This window comes from Caloenas nicobarica, chromosome 21 (genome assembly GCF_036013445.1).
Source record: "Caloenas nicobarica isolate bCalNic1 chromosome 21, bCalNic1.hap1, whole genome shotgun sequence".
In the NCBI taxonomy this organism is placed as follows: Eukaryota; Metazoa; Chordata; class Aves; order Columbiformes; family Columbidae; genus Caloenas; species Caloenas nicobarica.
In genome coordinates this window covers 4,659,235-4,671,540 of record NC_088265.1, presented here as the reverse complement: position 1 = coordinate 4,671,540, position 12,306 = coordinate 4,659,235, and positions in this window count along the sequence as shown.

Below are 12,306 nucleotides of genomic sequence, written 5' to 3'. Positions count from 1 at the left end.
TTGCTCAGAGCCCCGTCCAGCCTGGCCTGGGATGTCTCCAGGGATGGTTCAGCCACCACCTCTCTGGCCAACCTGGGCCAGGCTCTCACCACCTTCAGGGGCAACAATTCCTTCCTCATGTCCAGCCTGAATCTCCCTCCTTTAGTTTAAAACCATCACCCCTTGTCCTATCACAACAGGCCCTGTTCAAAAGTCTGTCCCCATCTTTCTTATTGGCCCCTTTTAAGCCCGGAAGGGCCGCACTAAAGTCTCCCTGGAGCTTCTCTTCTCCAGGCTGAACACCCCAACTCTCTCAGCCTGTCCTCCCAGCAGAGCTGTTCCAGCCTCGGATCATTTCTGGGGCTCCTCTGGCCCCTCTCCAGCAGCTCCATGTGTGTCCTGTGCTGAGGACCCAGCACTGCAGGGGGGTCTCACCCTGGTCAGCTTTTCAGAGCCCTGGAGACCTCAGCCACCAGGAGCATCTCAGACATCCCTTAGCTCTGAGAAGAGGCTCCTGCCATTTCCTTTGCTGAAATGTATCTATAGTTGACAAGTAAATGAACCCACTTCCTTGTACAAAAGCAGTAGCGAGTTTAGACAAATCTCAAGCCATATATGTAAAAATACACCATATCTATTTTACACTTTCATTTTACACCAGAACCTCCAGCATAAATCACCTAATACCACAATCTGGGAGCGAACTAATCCGCTTAATCACCTTGGAACAGCTGCTCTGCATCACATCCAGAACCGGAGGGTCTCTGGCACAAGGGAGGACACTTTGGGCAACGCTCCTTTTGTGACTTCGGGCCTGAGAGTTTCCCTAAGAGTTTCAAGGATGCTTAAACACTGGTGTTTTCTGGTGTACAACAAATCAAGCCTTTTTGGTAATGACTCCCCGAGGCCTCGTTCTGCCCAAGCTGGAAGGCCCACGTTTAGCAGGACCGTTTCTGCTGATACAGTCACATACAAAGGCTTCCCATGGGAGTCTGATGGAAAAACACTCAAGACACAGACACTTTACCTGGGAAGTTATGACGGAGGACACAAAGTGCTTGCTACGGAGATCTAAAGGTGAGCAGAGGAGGGAGATCAAGAGCTGACCCAGGGATAAAAAGCAGGTGCCTTGAAGGGAGGGCAAGTGACTCAGGTCTGGATAAGACAGAGATTTAAGATGAACAGGAGCCCCGGAGGGTTTGCACATCCCATCAGGCATCTTGTCTTTCCACCTTGCTACCTGCTAATGGAAACGTTTCATCCACACAAATGTGTGCTTTTGTTCAATGCCCGCTCTTGTATCCTCCTCCTGCTGGGACATCTGCAGCGTTTGTTGTATTCGGGGGATTAACGTGGCACAGCACCGCCTGGCTTGGAAATCAGCAGCTCTGGATACTGTGATGAATTCCCCAAGTATTAGAAGCAGCGCAAACTGCAGAAAGGAGATTTCACTTGGTTGGAATGAGAATGCAGACATTCCTTCTTCGTGGTTCGGTTGACTGTCATTAACGAAACCCTTTCATTAGATAGGCTTTCTTCAAGCCGGTTATATTTGTTCCCAGGGAGCAGAATTTCCCCATTTGCTGCAGTTCAGTGTTCTACCCAAGGGACAGCAGCTGCTGCCCTGGCAGAGACACCAAGAAATCAGGGAGCAGGTTGGCCCAAGATGAGGAATGTCAGCGCTCCTGACCCACCGAGTGCTCCTCACCACAGCGGGGATTTTTCCTCGCCAATTCCTCCCTTCTTGCTCAGCTGTGCCTTGTCCTGTGAGCTCTGAGTGGAGCATCCGTCCAGCATCCTTCACATTCAGCGTCCCTTCACACACAGCTTGCTTCATGTAGCATTTGTTCGCAGGAAGTCCCAGCAACCTGTAGGGATATTTAGCTCATCCTCCTTGGTGTTTTCTCAGATGGGAACCATACTATGAACTTTCCTACTAGTGCAAGGCTCCTCCTCACCCTTCTGCAGAGCCAGCATCTCTGTGGAGCACTCTGTTCACCAGGCATACATTGACTCATTTATATACCCAATTCAGACACCGCAAAGATTAATATTTTTCCTTTTTTATGTACATGCCCATGCTATCCCTAGACCACTTTTCCTTTTGAGACAAAGGCTGATCACTGGAATTACTCTCTTTGAACTGGATAAAGCAGCTTTAATTCAAATTGATCCTCAGGAACTTTGAACCACATCCCATCTGTTCCCAGGCACACGCTGCAGAGCCGCGAATTCCAGCGCTGAGAACAGGCAGGAGAGGGCACCTTCCATCCCAGTGACCAAGAACCTCTTCAGTTTAATCCTGTGTCACAGCATGAGCTTTTACTGCAGCCCGGTCCTCTGGCACCCACTGAGTGCTGGTTGCACCAGCCTGGGACAACAGGAACACCGAGATGAGCTTTAGGAAAGGGCAGACACAAGAAATCTGCACTTTGGAGACTGAAAATCTAACCAAACCCCTCGTAGGGACTCTGCAATTAGCCATACTAATGCTAATATTACACAAGCTTCACTCCAGAATGACCTAGAAGCAAACCAGGGAGATTGTGCCCACGAGAGTCCAGGTTTTAGACCATCGTGTCCAGAGACAGCACCAAATATAGAGTTTACAGTCAGGTTTGTTTTACAAGTCTCAGATAAGTGAAACTCTGTTGAAGTCAAAGCGCTCACTTCATCAGCAGAGTCCGGACTATTTAAAACACTATGTGTTTTGATGATCACAATACAAGGCAGGGAGGGAAATATGCTGAGCCGCTCAGCTCTTTGAGAAAACAGGTTCCTGGGAACAAACAGATTTAGTAAGCAGAATCTCTGACAGATCAAACCAAACCAGTTTTCCTGGGCAAACCAGCAGCCTGTACAAGCCTGCAGAGCAGTTTGACTTTCATCATCAAGGCCAGAAAAGGGTTTTACATTTTCCAGAAAGCTGCTCCCAGAGATGCTGATGCATGTCAGTCCTTGAGAAAAAGGACTATTGGTGTAGAGCTCCCACAATCTCAGGATCTTGGTTAGAAATACGGAGTATTCTGGACATACCAGGCTATGGGCATTTTATAAGCACAGCTTCCGGCTCACAGACATCATACTGACTCTTGCTTTGATGCTACATACCCAGACTGTTTGTCTCATTGTGTCCTGAGTCTCAGCAGAAGTGTTGCGAGATGCACAATTAGGTACTTTGCTGGCAACTTTTGCTACAAGAGAAACTTTGGTTCCAACACATCAATCCCCTGGTGTTTTTTCGCTTTTCTCCCAGGAGCTGCACTCCAAGCCACTGCCCTGCTCTGCGTCTCCGTGACGCCTTCGACACTCTGGGGAAGCCTCACGAGCACCACGAGCTCTTAACTCTTCAAACTGCCAAAGATGTCAGCTACAGGAAACCGTGAGAGGGGCCGTGCCGAAGGGGGAGCAGGAAATCTGAGCCTGGCTTGTGGGCTAGAACCGAGCGGAGGACGGAAACCCCACAGCTGCGTACAGCACTGAGCGGGGGCTGCATCAACAGACAGGTAAAAACAGCTGGTGAGCATGTGGGGGACTAAAATATTACACCTCTGCTCAAATATGGAAAGCCCTCTGCAGTTGTGCAACTGCCTCCAGCGTTACTTTTATTAATAAAATTCTTCAAGTCCCATACTCTATCATTAGCTGCTGTTAGAGGCTGAGTGAAGTCTTAGTCTGAATCCTCGGCCAGACTGCCGTACGAACAAGGATAAGCAAACCACAGCCGTAGGAAGCGCAGGACGGCGGAGCCGAGGTGCCGTTTCACACGCCTCACTTCGCTCTCGGGCAGCCGCTGACTCACGCTCAACAAATTCGGGTTGTGCCCCCTTGCTCTTCAGCATTGCTAATGGTGAATGGGGCAGAACCTGCTCCGGGCAGGACGTGCACAGGGTGGGATCCTTCCGGTGAAGTGTGGAGGCCGACAACGGACCGGTCATCGATGGAGCACTCGGCGAGGGTGAGGCTCGAAGGTTCAGTATCCTAAAGCAGGTGTCTAAAATAGGTCAGAGTAACCCTTATTTCTTTGCATTGTACAGGGAGCCTCGAGTTCAGCGCCAGACCTTGATGCTTGGGAAAGTGAACCCCACTCTGAGCCCTGGCAACACAACAGAGCAGCATGAGAAATACAACTTGCCACGATGCATAAAACCAATGTGTATCTTTTTCTTAGAAAAAAAAAACTATTTCGGAAAGGAAGATGCAGCTTCTCCACCCCTAATGCCTTGGCTGCAATGAAACAGAAAGTACTGTCACAACTGGTCCCCCAAAAGTATCTGAACTCAGCTGTGGTTTCTGCACAAGGGTGAGTAGGAGCAGCACTAAAAAAACCACCGCACACCAACAAAACAAAACACACAACCACAGAAGATGGTACCTCCGCTGTCACAAAGCGGCGAGCGTTGCACCACCACCGATAAACCACTGCCCTCCTCCCCACAACGGATCCTACACAGGCCCAGGCGAGGGGGGAAGCTGGTTTTGCAGAAAGTGTTTAATTAACAAATCTTGTTCCTAGTCAAGCTTCCCGCCTCTGCTATAGCTGAAATCCCCCTTGATTAGCCAGACATGTGCTCCAGGACCCACTTGCTTTTAGACACACAACAGGTAACATTGAAGAGGCAAAGAGACTTCATGAAGTTGCGTAATGGGATTCAAGGGACCCTTGTGCTCGAGTGACCCGCAGCTGCATTCAGGATGGATTTATGTTCAAATACGCAGGTACTGCCCAAACCTTCACCACCTCCACACTACTATCCAGGTTCCAAACAGCAAGTGTGGACAAAATCATCTAAGCCGCTGTGGATCACTTAAAATACACTAAAAATTTACAGTCCAAGGCTGAAGAGGCAAGGAGTCAGAATATAAGAAAAATCTGGCATTTTAAACCACTGTCATTCTTCAGTGACAAAGAGCCATAGGAAAACTGCTTCTAGAAGGGATTGCAACATGCAGAAATAGTTACAGGTTGCCCAGGTACATTGGAGAATGTGCAAGAGCTGCATGAATTAAAGCAGAGAAAATATTGCAGGCAAAACTGATGACAAAGGTGACAATGTTAGCAAAGCAAAGGTGGTGAGAAACCGCATGAATCATACAAGGCAGGCCGATACAGAGTCGGGTAGATGGCACGCAGGGTTAAAACCAGCTGGGGAGCCAGAAGGCATTCCAAGGGGAAAGGATGTGATTAAACAACCTGGCAATGGAGAGAACTGAGGAGTCAATAAAGCACCAAAATAAATCAGGCCCTCAGAATGCACCAAGTTCTGAGGGATTTTTGCAAGGTAAGCCTGGCTTATTGTGTTCAGACCATGCACATCTGATGAAGATGTAGAAGTTTCTAAGCCTGCAACAGAATTTAGAGCATCTTTTGTGAGGAAGTACAAGACTGAACAGCAACAAAAGCTTTCCAGTGACCACAAGGACAACAGCAAGGATTGCTCTTGATCTGCCAGCACCTACAATTAGCAAAAAAATGGGTGTGTCAGCACATGGGTGCTTTAGAGAAGTGTTTGTCATAAACACATATGAGTATTTGATAAATCGAATCAAAAGTAAACAAGGTCTAAATCAATATGCAGTCAAGCTGCCCCACTCAGCCTCATCAGGCAAATCTAACACATGCAGACACTCACTAGACATTCAAATACTTGTAGGCAGTGAAGATAATGAAGCCAGAGCACATATGCTGTAATAGACAAAGCTGGAACTTAAACACACTGTTGGTATCTGCAACAGCAGTGAACAAGTGAAAAAAACAGACAGAGAATTTGAAAACAGAGAGAGAAGATAAACACGAAACACACAGCAAAAAGTGAAACAAGAAACAGAAGAGGACTCTGCATAGAACTGCCAGGAACTGTTGCCTGAATTACGAGGGAAGTCACCAAAAAGGAAACTCTCCATTTCTGGGTGCCATATGTGCTTCCTGCAAGACATTAACACCATTTTCAAAAGCGTTTGTGGGCAATGGCAGAAACTGTTCTATAACCTACTCGGAGACGTGACTGGGACACTTCCATACAAACATGTACATGCTTTTGCCTTCCATATAAACACTCCGTATAAGTTGTGCAGAACAAAGGCAGAAACCCTTTTGTCCTGGTCAGAGAACAGTTGAGCCCGTGGTTCGACAGCAGCTGTGGCTGAGCCACGGAACCCAACGCCCCGATCCCTGATCGTGCTTCAGCTGAGCCCACACTGAGCCATCTCCGTTCAGAACAGCAAAAGAAAACTACGTCCTTCCTCCTGCAAGAGGGGATAAGGCTTTTTGGCCAATAAACCAGAAGACATAGAGCCAGAGGTAGCAGAAGAGCGAAAACATGATTGCACGGGTGAGAAAAGAGGGAGCCCCGGGACAGCGATAGCCAGCAGTTAAGCTGGTTTAACAGCAGCTACAAACATACAACTGAAGGTAACTTGGCATGGGACGCAGCTTCAACAACTGGTGCAGAATTGCCCAAGATCAGCCCCGGAATTGCTGGCAAACAATGTCAGGCTCAAACGGGTCCATTAACGCCTCTTGGAAACAATGCAGACCCAAGGCAGGTTCTACAGACTGGATTTTGAAATAACTGAAAAGCCACAAAGATCCCTACGTTCAGTATAACCAACTGATAAGTAGCTTTTGCAAGCAGTAATGATGCAAGACTATGAAAGGCATTTGAGAGTTGTAGCTCTAACAAAAGGAAAAGTAACATGAAGATGCTGAAGGTCTTGGAGCCTTCTCAAAGAACACAGCTCGGGATTCATCCCTCGTTTGAAGTGCTGAAACGAGTCGCCCGCAGCAGCTGCCTCTGAAAAAGGAACATTGACAGCCAGTAACCTTGTGGAGTCTTTTGTCTTAGAGAAATGCACAAAAGTGACATTAAAAGTGCAGCGTAAGAACAGATTCTCAAAGAGTTTGAGCCATTTTGGACAGAGGAAATTGTCCCAATTCAAGTCTCTAGAAGCTGAATGCACAGTCCTGGACTTGACACCTTAGGCCTTCAACAGGCACTTAGGAAATTCACTTAATTCTAACTTTACCATCTAGAATGGACAGAAGAAGCACCCTGTCCCTGTTATCTTCTTTCTCCTAATCCTCTTGATATTGCAGAAGACTCCCAGAGCGCCTATGTTGGACTAGAGGTAACTCACTTCCAAGTATAACGCTTGGAAAAATGGTTCTTCCGCACCAAACATAAGGCACAGAGTTCAGGAGAGTTATGAACCGCCCAGTTATCTCCTTCACCGATCTCTGTTCCAACTGCCCGAGCAGCAAAGCCAATGGATGTTTAAGCAGCACTGTGCAGGTAGAGACCAGTGGCGGCATCTCACCTGGTCAATCCCAAAATATTTAGAGATGAGAGAACCGCAGCTCCTCAGGAAGGGCTGGAAACAGGTCCTGCCCGCAGCGCAACGGCAGCTCAACATCGCCCAGCGCCTCCGAAAGGTGACAAAGCTGAAGCGGGAGAAATGCCGAACTAGTATTAATGCAGCACATTTGGGACAGCCCTTCTGGAGCTCGGATCGTGTCCATATGGACAGAAATTCAAGCCTGTAAGGTTGCCTTGAAATTTTTTTCCAGCTTCTCCATGACCATCTGATCTCCTTGTAAAGTGAATTTAAGTATTCCTGCCTAAGATCAGAACTCCCTCCCCACTTTTTGAAACCCACCAAGGCCAAAACCTGTGTTCTTCCCAGCCTCAAAACCCACTTAATTTTGCAGCTGATGTAACACAATTACTGTTGCACATATTGCACCAAAATTGAGAGACCACTTGCAGAAACAGTTACTGGTATCACATGGCAAGCCTGGGTTAGACCTTAGAGCAGAACCGAGATCATCTCGTGGACTGGAATACTTAATTTTCAAGAGACTAAGATGCATTTCCTTTATCAGAACAAGTAATTCACTTAAGACTTCCCAAGTCTTCCTGCATTTCTAAAGATCTGTGTTAAATATTAGAAAAAAACCTATTTCCTAAATGCCTCTGGAATGTTTTCCAGACCCTCACACTTGGTATTTACAGCTGTTTTCTAGTAAGCATTTGAAAACAAGAATTGAACTTTGTGCTCAAGTGCTCTTGATGCAAACCAGGAAAACCGAACCAATGCTGCCGAGCAGCTGTGAAACACGCTCCTGAAAAAGGACTGCGAGTTTGACATACTGCTGGGGAAACCGGACCGTGTCACAAGAACTAAGAACAACTTTAAACAAGTTAACGTGTTTTACGTCACATGAAGCTGGCCACGGAAAGCAGCATCCTCAGAATGCCAATGGGCAGACATCAGAAAAATGAAGAGATGGGGTTTTAACTGACTCAGTTCACTGTTTCTTCCTTCTTTCTTCTTTAGTTTAGTCTCCTGGTATTTCTCAGCCTCTCATCAGCCAGCACCTACAATACCTTCAGAGCAACATAATTTCTCCCACTTCATTAGGCTCTCATTCCTTCTCTCCATCAACAGCCAGTTGAGACCACAAACCTTTAATCCTCTTGCCCAACTTTTACGAGAAATCTGTAGATCAAAGTCTTTGCACAGTCCGGAAGTTACAGCCCTCCCTCTAGTTCAGACCCAGATAGGACAGGATTAATCATTATCACCTTGCCAATACCCACCAAAAATCCCTACAGCACTTCCAGGGCAGTTCTGCAATATGATGGAAAATTGTTCTTCAGCTCTTTACTGCTGAATTTGTTTATAAGCCCAGGCCCTGTGTTCTCTTGGAGTAATTCCTTATAACCATGACATAAGGACTGGTGAGATCAGGAGCCACCTAATCCAGCATCTTATTCCTGACAGGAGCCTCAATTATACTTCTCTGCTTTCCCAACCTCTAGTAATTCGCAGTTCCCATACAAGATGCATTTAGTACTCTGAGTTTTCTCCCCAAACTTTTGAAGCTTGATAAAAAAATTAATTCAAAGGTACAAATGCATTGAGCAAAAAAAATCTGCAAAGTAATTTGAAACTTCGGTTGCTACAATACTTCAGCAAGGAAAGCAAAAAAGCTTATTAAAATAGCTCTGCATTGAAAATAGCGACAACTGCAGTTTTGCTTTTGTGGAACATCTCCTGCACAAACAAAAACATGACCTTGGGCAAAGGCAAACAGTTTTATTCGGCAGAAACACAGGCACTTAAAAATATCAGGGGAGATGCACCGCTGTATTTTAGATGTCGAGATCTCCACTGTTCCCATGTTTGGGCAGATCTGACTGAAAAGCAGCACCGAGCACAGATGACACCTGCCTTGGGCTGGAGAGCCCACCGCAGCGTGAACAGGATGGCGACAGAAGGCCCAGGACAAGGCAACCAAACCTACACGTGCGTTCCCAGCAGCACACCGACCAAGTCATGAATCGACACTGCGATTCCCTCAGCTTTTTTACTGCTTCCTCAATATTTTCACAGAAATCGCTCTAAACTGCTCACGAGACATCCTCTGACTCCTCACTGCTATGCTGTGGAGAAAGACAGAAGGTAAAGCCAGAAACTCTTTAATACCACGTCACAGTATCCATTTTTTTTCAGATAATGGTTTGTATTTTCCTAAAACACTGCCAACAGCAGTATAATTTGCTATCTTAACTCTACTTTTTCCACCAGAATAATGGAGCCACCCTACTGTTTCTTTATGAACTTTCAATGACAGTCTCACTAACTCCAAAGAGCTGTGCTCTCCTAAACACATTCATGCTTTTCAGCAACAGGCTGCTAGTGAATGTTGTCTGCAAGGTTTGAAGTCTTCAAGGCACAAAAGCTCTTTCTGAATTTTATTTGAGAAAAAACTGCTCTATAGGGAGAAGGTGGCAGCACAGGCCGTTGTGTGCATGTTACCTATACTGTCCATAAAGCTAAATCAGATTTTTATCATCCAATTACACTGTGGCGTGCTTACTATAGAAATGTACATAATTATATAATATAGACATTAACCCATTCAAAGGTATTCATATTGCTTATTCAGAGGGCAGAGTGGGTGGAAATCAGATTCTGCTGCTCTGCACTGCCCTGGAATGGCACCAGAACCATCTTAGACCAGATCTCACAGATAAGACGAACAATTTACAACAAAGTTCATAGCAACCGCCACAGGCTCCAGCTCACTTCCTCCACCTCCACTCGGTGAGTCACAGGAGTTATTCTGTACCAGGTGACAGCTATTAATTGCCAAGCTCAATACTGGAGAAAGCTGTGTCACTGCACAGGTAAAGATACATTTAGTTACCCTGAGATAATGCCTGCACTTCTGCCAAGCCAACAGGTACATGACTTTTCAAAGCAGATCTATGGAGATTTCTTCCCAAATAAAACACATGTTTGAAGTTTGGAATAAAAGGCAGACTTGCAGAGTATAAAGAAAGCATTTTCTTTTAAGCGACAGCTAATCTTAACCTCAGCAAGTTTAGGGTATTCACTTGTACGCTCAAATTCTAATTCAGTATAAGGTCTCTTCCACATTTCAGGAAACAGATAAACCACCCATTTGTTAATTCAACCATACAGCCAGTAAGTATAACATGGTTAAGGATTCCTGCTGAAGCAAGAGCAGTTCTAGCAGGATTTTCCTGCTGTAATTATCTTGGTTTCGTATCTGAGAAAAACCCCATCTCAGCTCAGTATGCAGATGCCAACACTGGGAGTTAACTGCCCACTAACACAAGAGCATTTCTTAATGCTAATATAAAGAAAATCTGAGTGTGATGTAGACTGAGAATGTATAATGTATGTTCAGCATCAGTCCCACGGCTGACAAGTGACACAGCATTTCTTGTCAAACCCTCCACCAGCAGATGCTTGTCGTGTTTCAGCTGACCATCTTTGCAAAGTAGCATTACATGTCATTTTTAATTTTTAAAAGCATAATGCATCTCAAATCTAAAGCCTACACTGAATGAGATTCCCTTGTCAGTCCAGGTTTTTCAAAGAGCTCAGCGTTCAATATGCACAAGCTTTTTCCAAGGATGCTGGAGTGCTGTGTCCTGCACAGACGTGCCCAGATAAAACATTTTGACACACTGCAAACTCATTCCCATCACATAAGCAGCAGCGTTCTAAATTAGGGTAATCCCCTAAAAAAAGCTCAGACAATATCAGCAGGAAACAAAGCAGGTCAGCCTCAAATAACAAAATGAAGAATCCCAGAGACAAGAGCCAAATCATTGCTAGAAGATCACACTGAAGGCCAGCTCAGAAATCCACTCCTGCACAACCCCGATACACAACTTTTAAAGGAAATTATGGTGCTGGCACTTTTAGCCACATAGTCTTCATGATTTGCTGGTATTGTAACACAAGGTTTCACACCGAAGATCTAGACACCCACAAGGCATGAAACAGCCCTTTGCATATTCCTCCTGGGGCACTGCCACTACATTAAAGACCAGAATGCATGCACTGAAATGAAGTCAGTCTGACTTGCAGTGAATGTGACTGTCTCTTGGGCTGTGCCCAGCACATTTGCTTAATCATCCAGTAAGTAGGAAAAATAAGTTATTCAACAGGACTTGAAGTTCTCTACACTTATGTCTACCCTTGAACATAAAACATAAGCAAATGAGAAACTCACTGAAACATCAGACATGCTCAACTACACTGAATGGCATGAGGTGCAACTGACACAGATCTGTATATTCTGCATAAGACCATGGCCGACAAGACAGTCCAAGGTACTCATCTAGGTTGTAAAGCCTGGAGATGGTTCTCCCCATCTACATAGAATTAGTGACTTTCATATCCAATAAATCAGATTAATTTCAAATCAGATTGACTCAACCCAATGGCCACAAGAACACAAACAGTAATTCAGGGCAACAGGTTTTCAGCCTAAGGAAATTACTGGCCAGCCCTTGCAGACCAGGCTGTTCTGTTAGACCTTCGAACAACAGCAGCCTGCTAATCTAAATTAAAAACAATACTCCCTTTTAGTAGAAGTGCACCCAAGGCACAGTTAAAACAGTGAGGTTAAGGCAAGATTCCCAGTTTATGAGCTGATATCAAATCCTGCAGCATCACCAGAGCACTGTAGGTTTCCCATACAGGCATCTAGGCATTTTTCATACCACAGCCAAGACTCCTGCTGAGCAGGTCTGTGCATCCTCATCAGCTAATACAGGCTGCAGGGCTTGCCCTGAGTCATGCTCCACTATTAAATCAGAAGGAGTAAAAATAAGGTTCAAATAGGATAGGGAGGAATTCAGATCTAGTCTTGGAGTCAGACTTTGGTATCTTGTAATCACATGCAGTATTCAGTCAGCATTTTAACATATTTGCCTAGTGCACCTTGGCTGCTTCTGTAGGAGAAATTCCCCAGAGACACCAGCTTAGAAACAGGTTCTGTGG